The sequence below is a fragment of the Trachypithecus francoisi genome, unplaced genomic scaffold (assembly GCF_009764315.1).
Source record: "Trachypithecus francoisi isolate TF-2019V2 unplaced genomic scaffold, Tfra_2.0 Lachesis_group16, whole genome shotgun sequence".
NCBI classification, from domain to species: Eukaryota; Metazoa; Chordata; class Mammalia; order Primates; family Cercopithecidae; genus Trachypithecus; species Trachypithecus francoisi.
Genome location: NW_022681461.1, coordinates 23322686 through 23341174, shown reverse-complemented (window position 1 = coordinate 23341174; position 18489 = coordinate 23322686). Strand labels below are relative to the sequence as shown.

General features: G+C 36.3%; 1 long non-coding RNA gene across 1 annotated transcript; it reads left to right on the top strand.

The window, feature by feature from the left end:
* Positions 1-5619: 5619 nt before the first annotated feature.
* Positions 5620-17485, top strand: LOC117099315. Its single transcript, XR_004443760.1, has 3 exons — positions 5620-5834; positions 6226-6541; positions 17366-17485. It is a non-coding gene; the product is annotated as an uncharacterized LOC117099315 (long non-coding RNA).
* Positions 17486-18489: the final 1004 nt, after the last annotated feature.

Sequence of the window (18489 nt, the reverse complement as noted above, 5' to 3'; positions counted from 1 at the left end):
ATGGAATTGCTGGATCAAATGGTATTCCTTGTTCAAGGTCTTTGAGGAACTGCCACACTGTCTTCCACAATGGTTATTTCACCTTCATTTTGAAGAATATTTTTAGTGAATGTAGAATTCTCTATTGGAAATTATTTTCTTTTTGTTTTATAACAGCATCATTTAATTTTCTTCTGTGGAAAAGTCAGCTACTGTCTAAGAATTGCTCCTTTAAAGTCTGTCTCTCTGTTTCTGGTTGTTTTTAAGGTTTTTTCTTCTTTACCTTTGATTTTTAGCAATTTTATTATTATAACAAGCCTAATCATGAACTTCTGTATCCACCTCAGTTTCATATAATTTCTGGAATCTATGTCTAGATATCTGTGATTAGTCCTGAAAAAAAGTCTTGGTCATTAACTCTTCCAAAAATGCATCTGGCTCATTTTTTTCTGTCTTATTCTTTTACTCCAAGTAATAAATGTTATACCTTCTCTTTATATCACCTTTTATTTTGTATCTTAATTCTTGGTGATCTCCTTGCTTCCACTGGGATTTTTTTCTCACCTGTTGTTTAGATTACTAATTCTTCTGTTCAACCATGTATAATTTGCTATTAAATCTATTCATTGGGGTCTAAATTTTGATCATTTTTTCCATTCAATAATTTGATTCTCTGCCAAAATGTTGAATCTTTACTTTTTAACTTAATAATCCCTGTTATTTTAGTGTTTATGTATAAATAACTCTTAGGAATTATTTAGACTTTACCTTAATTTGATTTCATGAGTTATTTATTTCATCTGCTGTATATTCTGGCTTTTCTTCACGTGGATTTGTCTTCTTAAATGCCTGATTATTTTAATTTTGTACCAAATATTTCATTTATAAATCATTCGTAAAAATAGTTTGAGAGTTGGAACGTTATCTTTCTCCAGAGAGGATTTATCTTTGCTTTTGCCAAGTACTAATGGGCATTAACTCTCTGGGAAAATCTTTGCACAAGTTCACTGGCAGCATAATAGTTTGTCTTTACTCCTATGATACAGCCCATTTGGGTTACTAGGCTAAGATGAGTTTTTCTGCCTATTGGTTCTGGGCTTCAATAATTGCCCATTTAGTGCTGTTCAGCCCCTCATCCTCTCAACCACACCTTCTGGAATTGACAAGTACCTACTTCAACTTGCTTTTCCAAGGGGAATACAAACCCAAATGCCATGGCTACTTCTTTGGATCTTTATCTTCCCCTCGCTTCTACTTGATAAGTCTTCATAGTTTTGTTATACTTTAATTCCTTTAAAAATACTTTTTTTTAGCACATGACCAACAAGTGTACGAAAAAAACACTCAATATCACTAATCCTTAGGGGAATGTAAATCGAAACCACAATGAGAAACCATCTCATACCAGTCAGAGTGGCTATTATTAGCAAGTCAAAAAATAACAGATACTGGCAAGGTTGCAGATAATAGGGAACACTTATACACTGCTGGTAGGAATGTAAATTAGTTCAGCCACTGTGAAACACAGTCAGAAATTTCTCAAAGAACTTAACACAGTATTACCATTCAACCCAGTAATCCCATTACTGGATGTACACCCAGAAGAATATAAATTGTTCTACCATAAAGACACATGAACACATAAAAAAAAGTGGTACATATATGCTATGGAATACTACACAGCCATAAAAAAGAATGAGATCATGTCCTTTGCAGCAACATGAATAAAGCTGGAGGGCATTTTTCTAAGCAAATTAATGCAGGAACAGAAAACCAAATACTGCATGTTCACACTTACACGTGGGAGCTAAATGTTGAATACACGTGGATACAAGGAAGGGAATAATAGACACCAGGTCTACTTAAGGGTGGAGAGTGTGAGGACACTGAGGATTTAAAAACTACCTATCAAGTATTGTGCTGATTACCCGAGTGACAAAATTATCTGTACACCAAACCCCTGCAACATGCAATTTTCCCATGTAACAAGCCTGCACATGTACTCCTTGAAACTAAAATAAAAGTTGGATAAAAAAACACATAAATACACATATACATCACACACATACATAGACACATTTGTTTGAGTATATAAGACAAAATAAGATTTTGCAGTTAGTCAGATTAAAATTTCCTGAGATGAAATAAATATCCTTGGCCATTTCTTAATCTATCTAAATAATTGGGTCTAAATATAAACATAATCACATATAATAAATTAAAAACTATGATTTCTAATAAATACATAAAATACTTTTTAAAGATTTAAGCAGTTTTTAAAGTTGTCCTTATGAGAAAGTTTGGTTCAAATTACTTAGTTCACCATCATTAGATGGAAATCCTAATTCTAACCATCTTCTAAGGTCCAGTTCAAATTTAATCTCCTCCACAAAGCTCCTTCTGCCACTCTTTCTTCTAGGCAGAACTAAATCCTATTTCGTCTCTGTGCCCATACCTGCCATTTTAAGCCAGAGATTAGAGAACTTCTATCTGTCATTATGGTTATCTATGTGTCCCCTTATGAGAAGGGATGATATGTTTTTTGATACCTTTGTCAAGAAACCAAAACAATGAATAATGTACTTAATTTTTTAGCTATTGCAACACTTTTGCACTGACTTTGTACTATTTTAGCACTCTATCAACAAACTGCTCTGAAAATCCAAATAAAATAATTTAAAATAGAAAATAATTGAGAAAAATGTTGTTATTCTCATTTTTAGTGACAGTTTTCAAAATCAAACTTATACCATATACAAAGTATCATGTAGTATTCTATATTGGATAGAAATAATTATGCTGCTATAATTTAGCTTTAAGACAATCACCACTGTCTGCTAAATTCTTGGAAGTACAACTTTCATCAACAAACTGAAAACTCATTCAGTAAATTCTGGGGAATATAAAGGTAAATCTTTCAAGTTAAGGAGAAAACACAGCTTCAGTTCAAATACATGAGACATAATCCGAAGGTAAACAGATACACATACACATATACATACACACATATATATACAGAGAGAATATATGATGGAATATATAGATACACATATCTGAGATATCTAAATGTCTGAGATATTCTTTGCCTTTTTAACTTGAATCTTTTCTAATCCATTCTATCCTGGGTTCTATTGTTCTTTAATTCTTTTTTTCCCCACATATAGTATTGACGTCTTCCATTCTTGTCATCTAAAATTCAGGATGTACTTTCGCAAAAGTTCCTAAATTGTAAATGTTGATGCTTATAACCTATTTGGGAAAAAAACAAATCTGATATGGGTAGAAATGAATGAGTCTTTGTTTGGTTAGTCTAGGTTAGATACAAGACACTTCTAGGATGTTATGGGCAAAATACTAAAAACCAGGAAAACCTAACCATGAAACACAACTGTCCCTTGAACTACATTGCCCATAATGTGCCCAAGAGAGAGCATATATTGACACAGATAGGCCTGTGTCTCTGATACTCTGAATTGATGAATGACTTGACAAACTTTAGATATCTATAGTCATTGTTATGATGGCTTTCCATGTTTCTCTTTTAATTATGTTATTCAACGTCAGAAGGCTGCAGCTCCAGGAGTACAGAGTGCCATGTTTTGTGCCCTCTTGCCTGCTCAGTTGTGTGTGACTACTGTAAGGTATAAAAAAAAGAAAGCAGGTATATGTGAATGTGTGTGATGGTGTGGTATGCATGGTGTATGAGTGTGTGTGTGTGTGTATGTGTGTGTGTGTATTCTGGGCTTGTACTATATGTGGAATGTGTATGGGTGAGGGAAGAGCAGTTATAATGAAAGTTATAATGCATAAAACTAGAATTTCAGCCTTAAAAGAATAAGAATTGAGAAATATGAGAAAAAGTAAATAATCACATATGAATACACTTTAAAATTCCATGAAACAAGACTTTCCATTTAAAATTGCCTCTAATTAGTAATACGTGACATACTCTCTATCCGAGTTATCATTGGGGCACAGATGAAAACAGAGATGAGGGTGAAAGCTAACAATACCACCAGTAGCCCAATGCTAGAATATGAGTGGGATTTTCAATTACCATGAAGCAGGTGGAGATGGATTATGAAAAAATTTTGTGAAGTCTTCACCTTAAGACATTGATAGGCTTTGTCTCATGAAATAAACACAGCCTGAGAAAAAGGTAAACAGATACTTTGTACCTCCTTCACATATGACCTTGAACTCAGAGATCCCGAGTCTGTGTTAAGCAGAAATTCTGGGCAGTTCTCTTTCTTGTTTCCCAATAATTCTAATCCACTTTTAGATTCACAAAATTCAGGCCTCCTCATTATCCCAGATCTACCACTTACAACTGCATAACTTGGACAAACCCCTTAAGTTTTCTGAGTCACTTAACATTTTGAAAATAGTGTCTATGTCATTGGTATCAAGAGATTTAAGTAAGTACGGGGCTTAATAAATATTAACTTATTTTACTTTTAAGAGAAAAAGGCAAAACTGGCACAAAAAAAGGCAAATATTTTGTTATATAAAGACAGCATAGTTATATTATGTCATACTACTAGTGGCCTGAATCATCAATTCTATTTGCTGATTATTGCCAAAAGGGAGTGCAGAGGAATTATTCTAAAACTAAAGTAGTTATTTTTGGAAACCATTCTGTTATTTTTAATTGGTATATAAATAACAACCACATACGATAAATTACCTTGTTTAGTTATTTTGGTGCATATTCATTCACAGTTTATTTTGGAGGGTACACCAGAAAATAGCACTCCTGAAAGTTTAGCATTTTGCTTTTGTCCAGGCAAGCGTGTGATTTTACTTGCCTTAAATTCTTCAGGTATAATTATTTCTGTGATATAATATGGAGTATATCTTGGAGGCCTTTATTGCCCATTTGTACAGGCACTGAAGCCAATTTGAAGCAATCTTCTGAACAGAATTCTGGCCCCTGGCATGATTACATCCAAGCAGAGATAGCATGCATGCATTCATACTAGATTTCTTTGTTATCTCCCCAAAATCAGGCAACTTTATTTCTTACTTATCTCCTAGTAATTCTGGATCTATATAGAAATGACAAAATCAAAGAGTCATACTCAAGCATCACCATGAAGTGTAATCTGGAGCTATGTAACATGTACATTAGCCTTACAAATCTGGATTCAGGGACAGGATTTTAGAACACACAGACCAAACTGTCCCATGTTCTAAAATATGCAAGTTAGGTCAGTTGCCTACACAGCTAGAGTGCAACCATTTCTACTCTACCTATTCCCACTATGGGGAATTATTTCTACTGCATCATATGGTGGTATAATGTCATCAGCATGTATGGAAAGCACTTACGTATAGCTATAGGATATGTCACATATCTACTGTAACATGTTACCTAGGATATTAGTATATCACTGGTAATTCTCATTATGAGAACTATGAGAAAAAAAACCACTAGAAAATGCAGTTGTGTCTCCATCTGCCTTTTCTCAACCCTCTTCTCCTTGTGAGTTTCTTACACTCAAAAAGGCCAGTGCTTAAACTCCCAGCCTCTCTTGCAGGTTTGAATTGTCATGATGACCCAGTTCTGGCCAGTGTGACATAAACAGAAGTTGAAGTAGGGGAATTCCGGGAAAGACCTTCCCCCATCCCGTGAAAGACATTAGAGCAAAAATTCTCTCCTGCCCTCTACTTCCTTTCCCACTTCCTTTGATAATTGGAACACCGGCAGACATCTCACCACCAAGAGAAGACAAACTAAAGGATCAAAAACAATGTGCTGAAGATGGGAGAGCAAAAGATGAAAATCACGTGGATCCTTAGTGATCCTGAAGGGAAATAAACCTCTGGATGCTTACCTCTACGCTTCCTATTGAGTGAGATAATTAAATATCTTCATTACGAAGTCACTGTTGGTCGTACATTGTGTTATTTATTTCTGGTAGTATTCATAAGTGATACAGGATTCAGAAAGAAAATTTAACTGAAATGTATACAAAGAATTTGGATTTTTCCTAAAGATTTGGGTTTCTAGGTTTTTTTTCTTCTCATTGTATCATGAACACAAAAATAAACAATATTTTCTTTTTTGTGGTGGCTTCTGTAAAAGTTAAATTGAGTTTTTTATCTACTTGGTGTAAAGAACTATGTTACACATTATTTTGTTTTGGTTCTTTTGGCCTCATTCCTGACTTTATTTTCTTCTTCTTTGGCAAAAATGTCTCACTATTCCCAAAATTCCATGATTTTCTCATTTGTCTTATTCAGCAAAACACTTGACTACTTCAAGTTTTATCACGGACCAGGACTGATCAACTAAATGTGAATAGATATGTTCTATATCAGCTTCCCTAGAACACAAAGCCTGAATCAAGGATGAAAGGAAGATGCTTTTTGGCAAGGCATAAATTCAGAGGATCCAGAATGAGGACAAAGGCAACTGAGCTATGCAAGATGTAAAATGATGTTTCAACAACACAAAGCTGATTGTTTGGCAGTTGCATGTGTTTCATGCATAGAACTTCTCCAGATAGACTACCAAGAGACACTGTGCTTCAAAGAATTTGATAAGGACTATGAAAGGGTACATATGATAAAGAAGAAAGAAACTGGGCTTCCTCCATTCTTCTATTTTGGTCCAAGTCACCCCATGGAGAATTACCTGCACACCTAGATTGTATTTGACCTATTGGCAGGCACTCAGAGCCCCAACACCATGCGCTCTGGCATTCACGTAAGTTCAGATAGGATGAAACAGCCAAACAATTTAGGTATGAAGCCTGGCTGATCAGTAAAGGCCAAGTAGAGAGCTTTCTGAGGGCAAAAGGCTGAATCTCCCCTAGGTGTCCAACTGCCAGAACTTACAGACAGGAAAAGTGAATCAAATAGCTGGAGGTCACAGTAGGGTCCAAAACCCAGGCACTCCGAGGAGGAACAGAAGAGAGGCATATCATGTCTCAGCCACTTCCTTAAGGGGAAGCTGCTTGCTCCCCACACGGTAATTTGATTTTCCTACAGACTCAAATTTAAATATGGTGTGGTGCTGATCAAAGCAAAAAGAAAGAACAATGCCCTCATGGAGCAGAGCTGCCCTTAGACTACCCACCTATCTCTGAACGATTACATTAGAGATAAATAATTTTCCATCTAGTGTGAGCAATTGTATAAATCAGTCTTTTAGCTTCAATGGCGTCAGTTCTTTTTATTTATTTTCTTTTTTTCTTTCATAGTATTTTAATTTATGTCATTTTCTGACATTCTATATATTCTTGTAAGAGTGCTTGGCTTCTTTTTGGAAGAATGTACCTTGTGCCATTTGTTTGCAACTCCAAATCCTTACCTACACCTTTCCACCTGCCTTCTTCCCCATTGGCAGATGACATTAATGGGCTCTTCCTTGCTTTCTGGCTTCTAGTTAGAATTAACAATGGGGATATCAGCAAGAAATCAGAGATGAGTAGAAAACAACATTACAGGATATTTTTTCTGCTGGGATTCCCTGTCTCAACCTGGCTGTGTCTCTCCAATGAAGGTCACTACTCCTCTCAAGACAGCCTTCTCAAGAAAATTTTCCCTTCTGGGTCCTAGTAATCCCCTCCCTCTCTCCTCATTCCACTGGGCCTAGAGGTAGTACCAGCTCCATGGTTATTAATCCAGTGTTACTGTACTATTTCTTGTGGTTTCTATCAAGTCCACACTTCTGTAGTTGGTCCTTATGCAAATAAATTTTCTTGGAATATTCTTAATTTATGCTTGACATCTGTTTTCTGTTGAGACCCTGATTGCAACAAAACAAAACATTGTGTAAGTACATAAAATTTCCAGATATCTCTCTCCCTATTCCTCCCCTTTACCATCACTGCATCTCTCATCTTTATTTGTCCTTAATGTATGTCAAGTTTTGTGGTTACTAGAAAAAGCAGTATCTAACAGAGAAGACAAACTTCTGCTTTTCTGACTCTTCTCTGATTTTGTATAATTTTTCTCTTCCTCCCACATTTATTTAAAGAAGAGCCACATTCAACATCACCATAGGATCTGCAGGGGTAACGTTAGTTGGTTTCCATTACATTTCTTCACAAAAGATATTTTTCAAAAAATAATGAATGCCTATATACCAGATTTTAGTCTTTACTCTGCCTTAGCATCTGTGTAATCCTTAAAATTCTTTTAACCTCCCCAGGCCTCAGTTTACTCATTTGTAAAGTAAGGGAACTAAATAAAAAATACTTTCAAGTTTCTTTCAACCTCAAATATCTATAAATGTATTATTATGATTGGGTCCTGAATGATAAATTGATAGATTTAAAAGACCAGTGTTTTACACAGACTTTATAGACACAAGATACATATGTGTGCAGGTGTATTGATGTATTTTTGTTTATGAAGAAATGTATAGGTGTGTAATGCAATGCCTCTCTAATCTTGAAGTCATTATCCCAACAAACTAAGCACTCTAAAATACAGTTTTTACCCAGAGAAAAGTATACAAGGGTCAAGTGTTGCAAAAGCCCTGAACATCTTCCCATAGGAAGGGCATTCATTCAAAGACCATCATCAGCCTTTAATTTTCACAAATTATGCTTCTATTAATCATCCACAGACTATCTGATCTAGAGCCCAACAACTGCACAAAAGACATACAAACTTACCATACTAATTTGTGAATTAGGAGGAAAGCAAAATCAAAAAAAAAAAAAAAGATCCCCCCATTTTATTTTTCATTCCATCAGTGAAAGTAGTGAGAAATGACAACTGTCTATTTGCAACTTGATATGGCACATATTAGAAATAACCTGAGAGTTAAGCGAAAACTGCATATTTTGAAGTTATCAAGCAAGACTAACAAATTTCTGGTCTCTAAATGCAACTAAACATAGTGTTAATCTCCATGTCCTGAGGCAGGACTATTTGTTTATCGTTGTAACTTTAGCATCCAGTGCAGCAGCTGACCCACAGTAGGCATTCAGAATATATTTGTCAAATTAACAAATGAATGGATGAAAGAATGTACTCCTCCCTCACAATTTAGACCATATGCAATACTGATCTTTCTGTCTAAAAACATTCTGGTAGTTTAAGTTCTAAGTCTTACAAAAATGAACATAAAATTAGTGATCTAATTTTCTAACGTAAACACTTAATTGTTCCACAAAATGTATAGCCAGATGCAAGCAAGTAATTGTATATGCAAAACAATAATTTGCAAGTAAAATGACTCACTTACATGTGTGAGGACATATTTTACAGGTGCAATTTAGGTGCAAATTTCTGAAATTTTGAACCCAGGCATTCAGCCCATCTAACAGTTTTACTGTGATGTGAAGAATAAAATAGAAAAGCTATCTTGGTTCTGAAAGTGAGCACCTAGACTGCTATATCAAGCAGCTTAAGTCCTTAGGGTATTTGGGCAGAGGGAGTTAAAAATAATAACGAAGTTATTTCATTTGGGAATATAGTTCTTAACCCAAAAGTTACTGTAGGTTTAAATTTCAAATACATTTTCTCACCAGTTCATCCACTCTCACATGGAACTGCCTGCAGGCAAAATCACGAAGGAGAGGAAATTTGTCTCAGGTCTCAGGAATTCATCAGTTATTCTTCTGTTTTCTTCTTTTTTCCCAATATTAAGGTCATTCCTCCATATCCAAAATTTTCAGTAGTTAGATAGCGCGATGAATCAATTCAAAGCCTTGTATTTCAACTATTTCTCACTCTCCTTACTAAGATCAAAATAAACTTGTCTATATATATTAAAGAAATAATCTACTAAATTTGACATGAATAGTAATTATTAGGTGAGTTTATTAATAATACTTACTTCATTGCCCAATAGTAATAATGATTCTGTAGGGCTATAATTGGGCCTAAGAATAAATATTTTAACAATTAGTCCAGGTAATTCTGATGTAGACCACCGTATTTTGAGAAACATGCCTTTAAAGCTCCAGTTTTTACTTTCCAAGGTGACATTTAACTAAAAATAAGAGTGAAACTATTAAAAGTTAGTACTAAACAATAGGTTTTAGCATGGAATTAAAAAGACCTGAGACTTTAACTGAAATCATTGAGGCAGTCCAGCATGATGGGGGAAACTAGAATCATGAATTTAGTTGGACTTTGCTCTGAAAGTGTACTCCTCCACTTGTGAAATATATGACAGTGGACAAGTTCCTGAACTTCTCTGAGTCTCAGTTTCCTTGCAAAAGGATTTAATTAACCCTTTGCTTCCAGGTTTGGGAGGATTGAATGGCAGTAAAGGAAAGAGCCTAAAAAGCTGAGAAGCACATGGAAGCAGAGCTCTGTCTCTGGAGTTGTAAAGGAACAGCTGAATATGTCCTGAGAGCCTGGAAGTGTCAGGAACTTGGACTCAGACTGAGAGGTTTTGCAGGGAGTAATGAAGGCAGTCTAGGTGGTGAGCTGCCTGGACCAAACTCTCAGAATCAGACCTGTATAATAGTATTTCATTGGACATCAGCACTGACAGATGAAGTTACCAGAAATTAGGTCCAAATCCTAGCACTTTCTAAGACTCCTGAATGAAAATGCAAAGCATGAAATTAAAAAAAAAAAAAAAGAGAGACTCAATTTGATTAAGTGGTGTCAACTGATGAATGAAAAGGTTCATACATTTGTCAAGTGGAGCTTTATTTCTCATAAAGGATTGCAGCCTGCAGGGTGGCCATTCTGACAGGCTGGGAAACATAGCCTCCTTCCAGACTCCAGAAACAGACATTTCAAGGGTGGGAAGAATAAGACAGAGATGTATGCGGAATTAGGTGGCCGAATATACATATTCAATAAGCTATAGGAGGAGTCATGAATATTTATGAAACGAGAAACATGCGCAGGTGTAATTGAATTCATGCCTCTCGATGGGACCCCGTGTTCAAAAATGGCGGCATTAGCATGATCTGAGAGTGAAGTTTTCAGCCTTCTGTAACAGAAGACACAAAAACCCTCGCTGCTCGTTCTTCGAAGACTGGCCAGAACCACTTCATGGTCAGTGGTTTCTTATCGGGAAGGAATGCTGATTGGTTGTGCAGAAACTGCAAAAGGGAGGGGCAGTAGTCAGGCAGTTGGGTTAAATCAGCAGTAAAATTTCTCCAAAGGGCTTGTTTCTGTTTAACCCTTAGGGAAGAAAACCTAAGAGTGGTTAGCAAGGGAAGGGATATAATGGGACATACCCATCCTCACATCCTGTCATGGCCAGGGGCTCAGCTTCCAAGTTTTCTTTGGTGTCCCCTTGGCCAAGAAATGATCCATTCAGTTAGTTGGGGGCTTAGAATTTTATTTTTATTTCTTCATAGGTATAACTCAGTGAGCTATAGGGGATTCAAAGTAGAGAGAAATTTTAATTCCTGAAAACTTAAGAAAGTTTTATGTATTACCCACCTGATGAACACCTGGGGTGTTCCCCCTTCATGTGTAATTATGCTGAACAGGATGCTTTACACAGAGTAATGTGTTCAAAATGTGCTGACTTTCTCACTAGTCACTTAGGAAGCAGGTCAATGAATAAAAGTAAAAAGGAACTAAGATATCAGGCTGATTTTTCAATGCCCTGGCTGACAAGCTTGCATTAAAATAAATTATGTCATTAGGAAAAAGTAAAATACATGATTGTGTGCTGCCTACTATGAAATTTTATAAAACATGGCCCCTGCCCTCTGAATATGAATAAGGAAGGCAGATAAGGCTAGACCTCATGGAAGCTAGCTATTGATCAACATGGATTTCAAAGGCAAATGAAAGCTTAGAAGGAGTGACTTTTCAAAACTGGAGAAAGACTAGTAGGAGACAGGCCTCGCGCAGCAGTTTACGGGCCACTACCATACTTTATCTAAAGTCTGCCATCCACTATGAAGTAAAGTCATGATGCAAAGCTACCATTTCCTGTTCTCTCCTAAATAGAAATAAAAGGAGATTTTTTTTAATGAATTGTCCTACCTTATTTGTTGCCATCTAGTGAGCATCTGCAATAAGTCTTGTCTGGCTCTGAACTAGAAATGTCATGGATGTTTCCTGTTCTTTCAATGAGGCTGATATTATTATGCCCACTTTTTGCAAAGAATCCAGGAATCAAGTGAAGGAACTTGCCCAGTGTCACAGACTAAGCTGGGTTCCACTCAGCCCTATCTGATACCAAAGCCTATTAGGTTCCACTGTGTCTGACCCATGGTTTTCCATGAAGTCAATGAGCCTAACTAAAGGTAAGAATCAAGCTCCAGTCCTTCTTCTGTAGTTTCTACCTCTTTTCTTCTTCTTTTATCCCAAAATAATCTCACTACCATTTCTACAAAGTAATGCACCCTGGCATATCAGTTATATGTCTGTTTTAAAAGAATAAAAAATTAATAAAAAAGGAAATATTAATTTTAATGCAATAGCAAATTGTTTTGTTATTGGTTGCTCTAAAATTTACTGAAAAGTAGCCTGTGGAGAATATTCCCAATTTTACTCTCTTTAGCTTCCTTCTCTTCCAGCCTAAAATCCTCAAAAAAAAGCTTATGTTGTATTTTTTTCCAAAAACATTTACTTTCTTACATGAAGAACACAATTTTGAATATTTGTCTCAAACTGTTGTAAATAGAAGTTTAAAAATAAATCAGCATTTACTATACCCATAGCCTCTATAGTGTGGCACTTTCCTATAGAACATGTGCTGAATTTCAGTCAAAACACATTTTTTTTTCCTTTTAGTGTGTGACTTAAATTGATCTTTTCTCCTACTAGTTTTGCTGAGAGTGAGATTATAATCAAATGTTACATAACAATAGTCAAATATTACAGCACACCATGCCTTTCATCACTGTAGCCTATCCAAGTGTTTGTCCCAAGGTGAATCTGCCTTTTACTATTGAAAAATTGATGCTGGAGACAGTTATACATCTTGCCTGAGGCCATGCAAAGCCAATGGTAGAAATACAAAGTTAAGCATGGAATCAAGTATCCCTTTTTCCCTTGTGTTTACTCTTAGATATCTCTACTCCAAAAACTTATATTTTTTAAGAAAAGAATTTTTATTTAGTGCACATTTTATAGTAAGTCCATTATTTTGTTGTAAACTTCTTGAGGGAAGGAGCAATTCTATTGATTCTTGGTGTTTAGCAATGTACACCCAATGGAAATTTGTTATAATTACATAATTAATTATATATCTTCCTTTCCTTATTTCAGAAAGTATTTAGAGGAGCTTTCCGGAGCATATAAACTTAGGTTATAAGCGTATAAACTTAGGATATGCTCTTTCCAGAACATACAAACATATACAATTTAACAAATTAAAAGCAAAAGTGAAATATAATGTAAAATATTATGTGAGATGTAGAAGCAAGATGAAAGATAAAGCCCGGGGATGTGGCTAAAATGTGTTTACAATCTTGCAAAATGTTATACTGACTACAAATGGCTCCCATATTTACTTATAAAAAGTAAGAAAAGGGGAGTTAGATCAGTTATCCCATTCACAGAAACTGACCCCTCAAAACACCACCTACTGCCAAAGAGAAGCAATCTTCTTGATACAACAAGCAGATACATACCCTCCAATTGACTATTATATATGTGTTAAGTAACTTGTAGTGATTGATTTTGTTTTGGTTTAGTTTGGTTGGTTGGTTTTCTACACATTTCTCTGCCTTTAGGAACTTGGCAGCTTACTAATAAATTTACAAACTAGTAATACCCTAATCTAAACAATGTCTCTTGTTCATAAATTTGAGTTTAACAATATCAAGTCATGTCCCTTGATGGCTTGCGAAATGCTAAAAATTGGCAGAGTGCCGTGAGTACAGTCATTCCTGGGATTTGATCAATAAGAAACATTCTGATCTCTGTATTGTCTACCCATTTCTCTCTTGACCCATATAGGTTCTTAATCTTCTAGCCTTTCCTACAAAATCTAGGTTTCTGGAATTCCCCTGACACAGGTAGGCAGCAGCCAAGAGAGAAAGCAGTAGTGCCACCTGGTGCTCAAAGAGATCAGAGCTGGTACATACCTACTCTCACTTCCTGCTCCTCCCACCACTTCTAATAAGATTGCCTATAAACAGTACCCACCCCCTTCTTGGGCCTTGCACACTTAGCCCTCAGTATGCATTCTGTAATGCCTTCTCCCATTTATTCTCCCTCCCAGGCTGCCTTCGATGCTCATTTTATCAGTTTTCACTTGTAAACACATTGAATGGTGGGAGGAGAGTCACATGATGTGAGTAACCCCACAATCCTGGCTGGTACCAACTCCAGTGTTAAAATATAGATGTACCAAAGTAAAAATATTTATTGCATTTTTGGGCATTGAACATTGAAAGGATTCCAAATATCGAGGACCAGGGAGGAAATAAGCACAGATGCCGCCATTTGGTGGGTTGTTGTTGTTGTACATTTCAGAGACAAAATACAGTAAATGTTTTACAGACATAGTTGCATTACTATGCGTCCCCTGACATATTGTGCTTGTCACTTTATTATTTAGCATTTATGCGGTATTTTATCTATCCTGTATTATCTTTCACAAGCCTATCAAATAGACTATTTTTCTTCCTATGCAGAACCTTGTCACAAATGACCAGACATGTTAAACTTCCCTCTCATCATACTGAAAGTTCCTAGTGAAAGTGGAAGGAAATTTCAATGCCTTGTCCTTTGCTTTCTATTAACTGATTCACGAAATGACCACTAAAGTCCTAATAATGTATGAGGAAAGGAAATAGATATAAAAAATATAGGTCTGTATTCATGGAGCTTTCTACTCTGATGGCCTGGGGATTCCTGAGCATCAAATGAAAATTTGTATCACAATGTGAGTGCCCTACCTAGGTTAATAGACTAGAATTAAGTTATGGACCATAGAGTATAATCATTTAATCTGTTTGTACTAAACTCCTGAGTATGGCACAAGAGAGAGGGAGAGAGAAAAAAAACAGAAAGAAACAGTTTAAATGTGCAGCTAATTCCCCACACTGTTCCTTTCAGTGAGCATATACCCTACCGCATGCATGTGGCAGAAGATGGCGGTCAATGGCTCTCAGCCTTAGCTCCGCATGCATGTACCTCTCAGTGTGGAGCACTGAACGTGTCTAGTTTTAAAGACACTATGTGTCTTTATTATACATAATAAATATCTGAAGGAAGCATGCTCTATGTAGGATTCACAGAGCAATAGTATGTCAGTCTCAATGTGATATGAATGTAGACTTAATGTATTCTATTTGCTGGGCTATTTAAGGTATTTTCCAGGGTGATAGAACTATTTGTGATTTCCACTCTATATCTTAATTTCAGACCCTGACACCCAAGGAGATGTAACTCAAATGTTAAAATTGATCTGGGAGAAGGAGGAAGGAGTGACTTCTTGCTTATATGTGTCAGGGAAGGTCTGACAAAGGGGATGGCCTTTAGGTTGAGTCTTAAAGAATGACTGGGATTTGTCTAGACTAGTTGGGAGGATAGAGTACTCCAAGCAGAGGAAACAGGAGTCTGCAGAGGCAGAACTCTCTAAGTGATGGCATTGTCTAAGTATTCTAAATAATTTGATATGGTCAAAGGTTAAGGTACATGTGATACTGAAACTCTGTTTTTTATTTATTGGGACAACAAAGATAATTGTTAAACAGAAAAGTAGCATGATAACTGTGTCCCAAAAAGGGGCCGTCTGGTGCCTGTGTAAAGACAGCATTTGAAGTGACCAAAGGAGCAGAGATAAGTTTGGAAACTATTGCCTAAGTTCATGTGAGAAACAATAACAGATTAAACTAAGACATTGGCAACAGGAGGGAGTGGAATGTACAGTTTTTAAAGAATATTGGAGTCAGAAATGACAGAATTTGGTGACAGATTGGATGCAGGAGATGGCATTTTTCCAAATTCAAAGATATCTAAAAAGTTGATTTAGTCAAGCCCTGAAGAAGTAAAGCAGCTACATATTTATAAATTTGCTCCAACTCATGAGAGGGGTGTGGGAGTTAGAAATGTACCCAAAAGCAAATCACCAATTAAGGATCCTAGGAAGAATAACCTTCACTGATTTTACAGAGAACCTTTCCCAGAAACAGCCATACCAAAATTGCTTCTCCATTAATTATAAAACAATAATTCTTAAAAGCTTTGCCTATGATATAGGTCAAGGTCCAAAATACAAAATTGTGTATGAGAAACCATACCATATTTTGGAATTTAATGTATGGAAAAATGGTCTCTACTAAGTAAATAGTCTTACTTAATAAAAGACTGCATAAAAGATATATCTTTCTTTTTTTCCTAAGCTTACTAGGAAGCTCAAAATTAAATTTAAAATCAGTCTTAGCGTCATGTGTTGTGGCTCCCGCCCATAATCCCAGCAATTTGGCAGGCCAAGGCAGGAGGATCGTTTGAGCCCAGGAGTTTGAGACTAGCCCTAGCAATGTAGTGAGACCCTGTCTCTATAAAAAATTTAAAAATTAGCTGGGCCTGGTGGTATGCACCTGTAGTCCGGGCTATTCAGAAGACTCAGGTAGGAGTATCATGAGCCCAGTGGGTCAAGATTGCAATAAGCTATGATTGTGCCACTGCACATTCTGCCCAGGCGACAGAGCAAGACCCTGTCTCTACATAAATAAATAGATAATAAAATCAGTCTTAATGAGATGGCTAATTATATGTGTCAACTTGATTAGGCCATGGTAGCCAGATATTGGATCAAACATTATTCTAGATGTTTCTGTGAAGATTTTGTTTCGTGGCAATGAACATTTAAAGCAGTAAACTTTGAATAACTAAAACAAATGAAACAAATTATTCTCCACAACGTGGGTGGGCTTCATCCAATCAGCTAAAGCTCTTCATAGAACAAGACTGATCTTTTTCAAGGAAAAGAGAAGTCTGCCAGCAGGCTGCATTTGAATCTGAACTGTTAGTCTGGGTCCCCAGCCTCCCACCTACCCTGCAGATATGTATATTAAGAAATATACATATATATGTTTATATATGTATAAAGAGAGCACATATATGTACAAATATATCTATATAGCAGATATATAAATATATATATATAGCAGATATATATAAATACAAATATCTACTATTGGTTCTGTTTCTCTGGAGAACCCTGACTAATAGACTCAGCAATTATACTGGTCCTGACAATTTCTTTTCCTTCTTTTGCAAAATCTTAATTTTTTGTTTGTTTTTACGCTTGTTATATATATCTTATTGTAAATACATCTTGTTTGGGGGATGTCTTTCAAAATTAGAAAATGTGTTTTGAAATTTAAACACATTAAAATCAGACAGACTGTGCTACGTACTTTTATTTTTCATGTCAATTCTTAAACAACACTGTATGATAAATGATATAGTCCTTCAATAAAGATGAGAAAATTGAGCCATAGAAAATTTACATGACATTTTTAGCTTCCAAGCCCTGCAGATAACAGAACTGTGATGGAACTCAAGATCCAAGTGATTCTAAGTGACCAGCTCCCCCGCCTCCCAACACACAATGAAGCCTCTACAAAGAAAAGTTTAAATTAAAATCGAACACAAACTCTGAAGGCCTTTACTAGACTTATTTTAAGTGAAATCTCTTGTGACTCAATTTACCTTTTTGCTTGGAAATGACAACTTCTAAATGAAGCAGAATGTCTTTGTCAGTATTCACTCTTACAAAGGACAGGAATCCATCACACAACAAGTTAGGCCAAAAGAGGACAGTGGCTTTTTCTTGAATCCTCAGGATTGAAATCAAAGTTTCTGGGCCTCAGAAACTACAGGAAGCAGAAACTCAAATACTTTCCAGTCTTTTTCCCACCCTACATCTTCTTTCCACTGCTCTAAAAGTGGGCTTACTTCTTCTCTCCCTCTTCACACAAGGTTGCTGGGTTTATATTCCGTGAGTTTCAAGAGACTGGTAAAATAGTTTTGTTTTGTTTTGTTTTGTTTTCTGAAATCAACTTTCATGGAAAGACATTGGTTAGCCCAATTTGGATCAGGTACCTACACCTAGTAAAATTAGTAGAATCAGAGGCTTGGGTATGGAGTAGATAGCATGTGTCATGTGGTGAGCAAAATTACCAAAAGTGATCCTGAGAGCTCCTTTATAATTGCCTGAACAATGAACCAGCTAGGACTAGAGTTGGAGGAGGGCAGGACAGTGGGGGGAAAGGTGAAAGGATGATCCCCCCCTTTCTTTTCTCAGTAGGGGCTGCTGCACTCCCTTCTCTCTGTAGGTGATAACTCCCATTATCTCTCAAGTTCTCAAGTGTTAGACAGCTGGGATTACTAAATACCTGATGTGAAGGGCTGGTGCTCAAATCCACATTGTCTAGCACCAAAGTACACTGGTTATCCTTCACTGATGGTTGCCCTCATAATTTCTCTATAAGAGGAACACCCGCAGGAGCATGAAGTCCCCCTAATAGAACACAGGTAACTCCACATGGCCTGTCCAGTATGGTATCCTGGCCCTGGGAAGTCTCTCTGTGGGAAAAAGAGAGGAAAAAGACTAGACCTTCTCAGCTAATCCTGTCCTTGTAATTTTCTTTTTTTTATAAA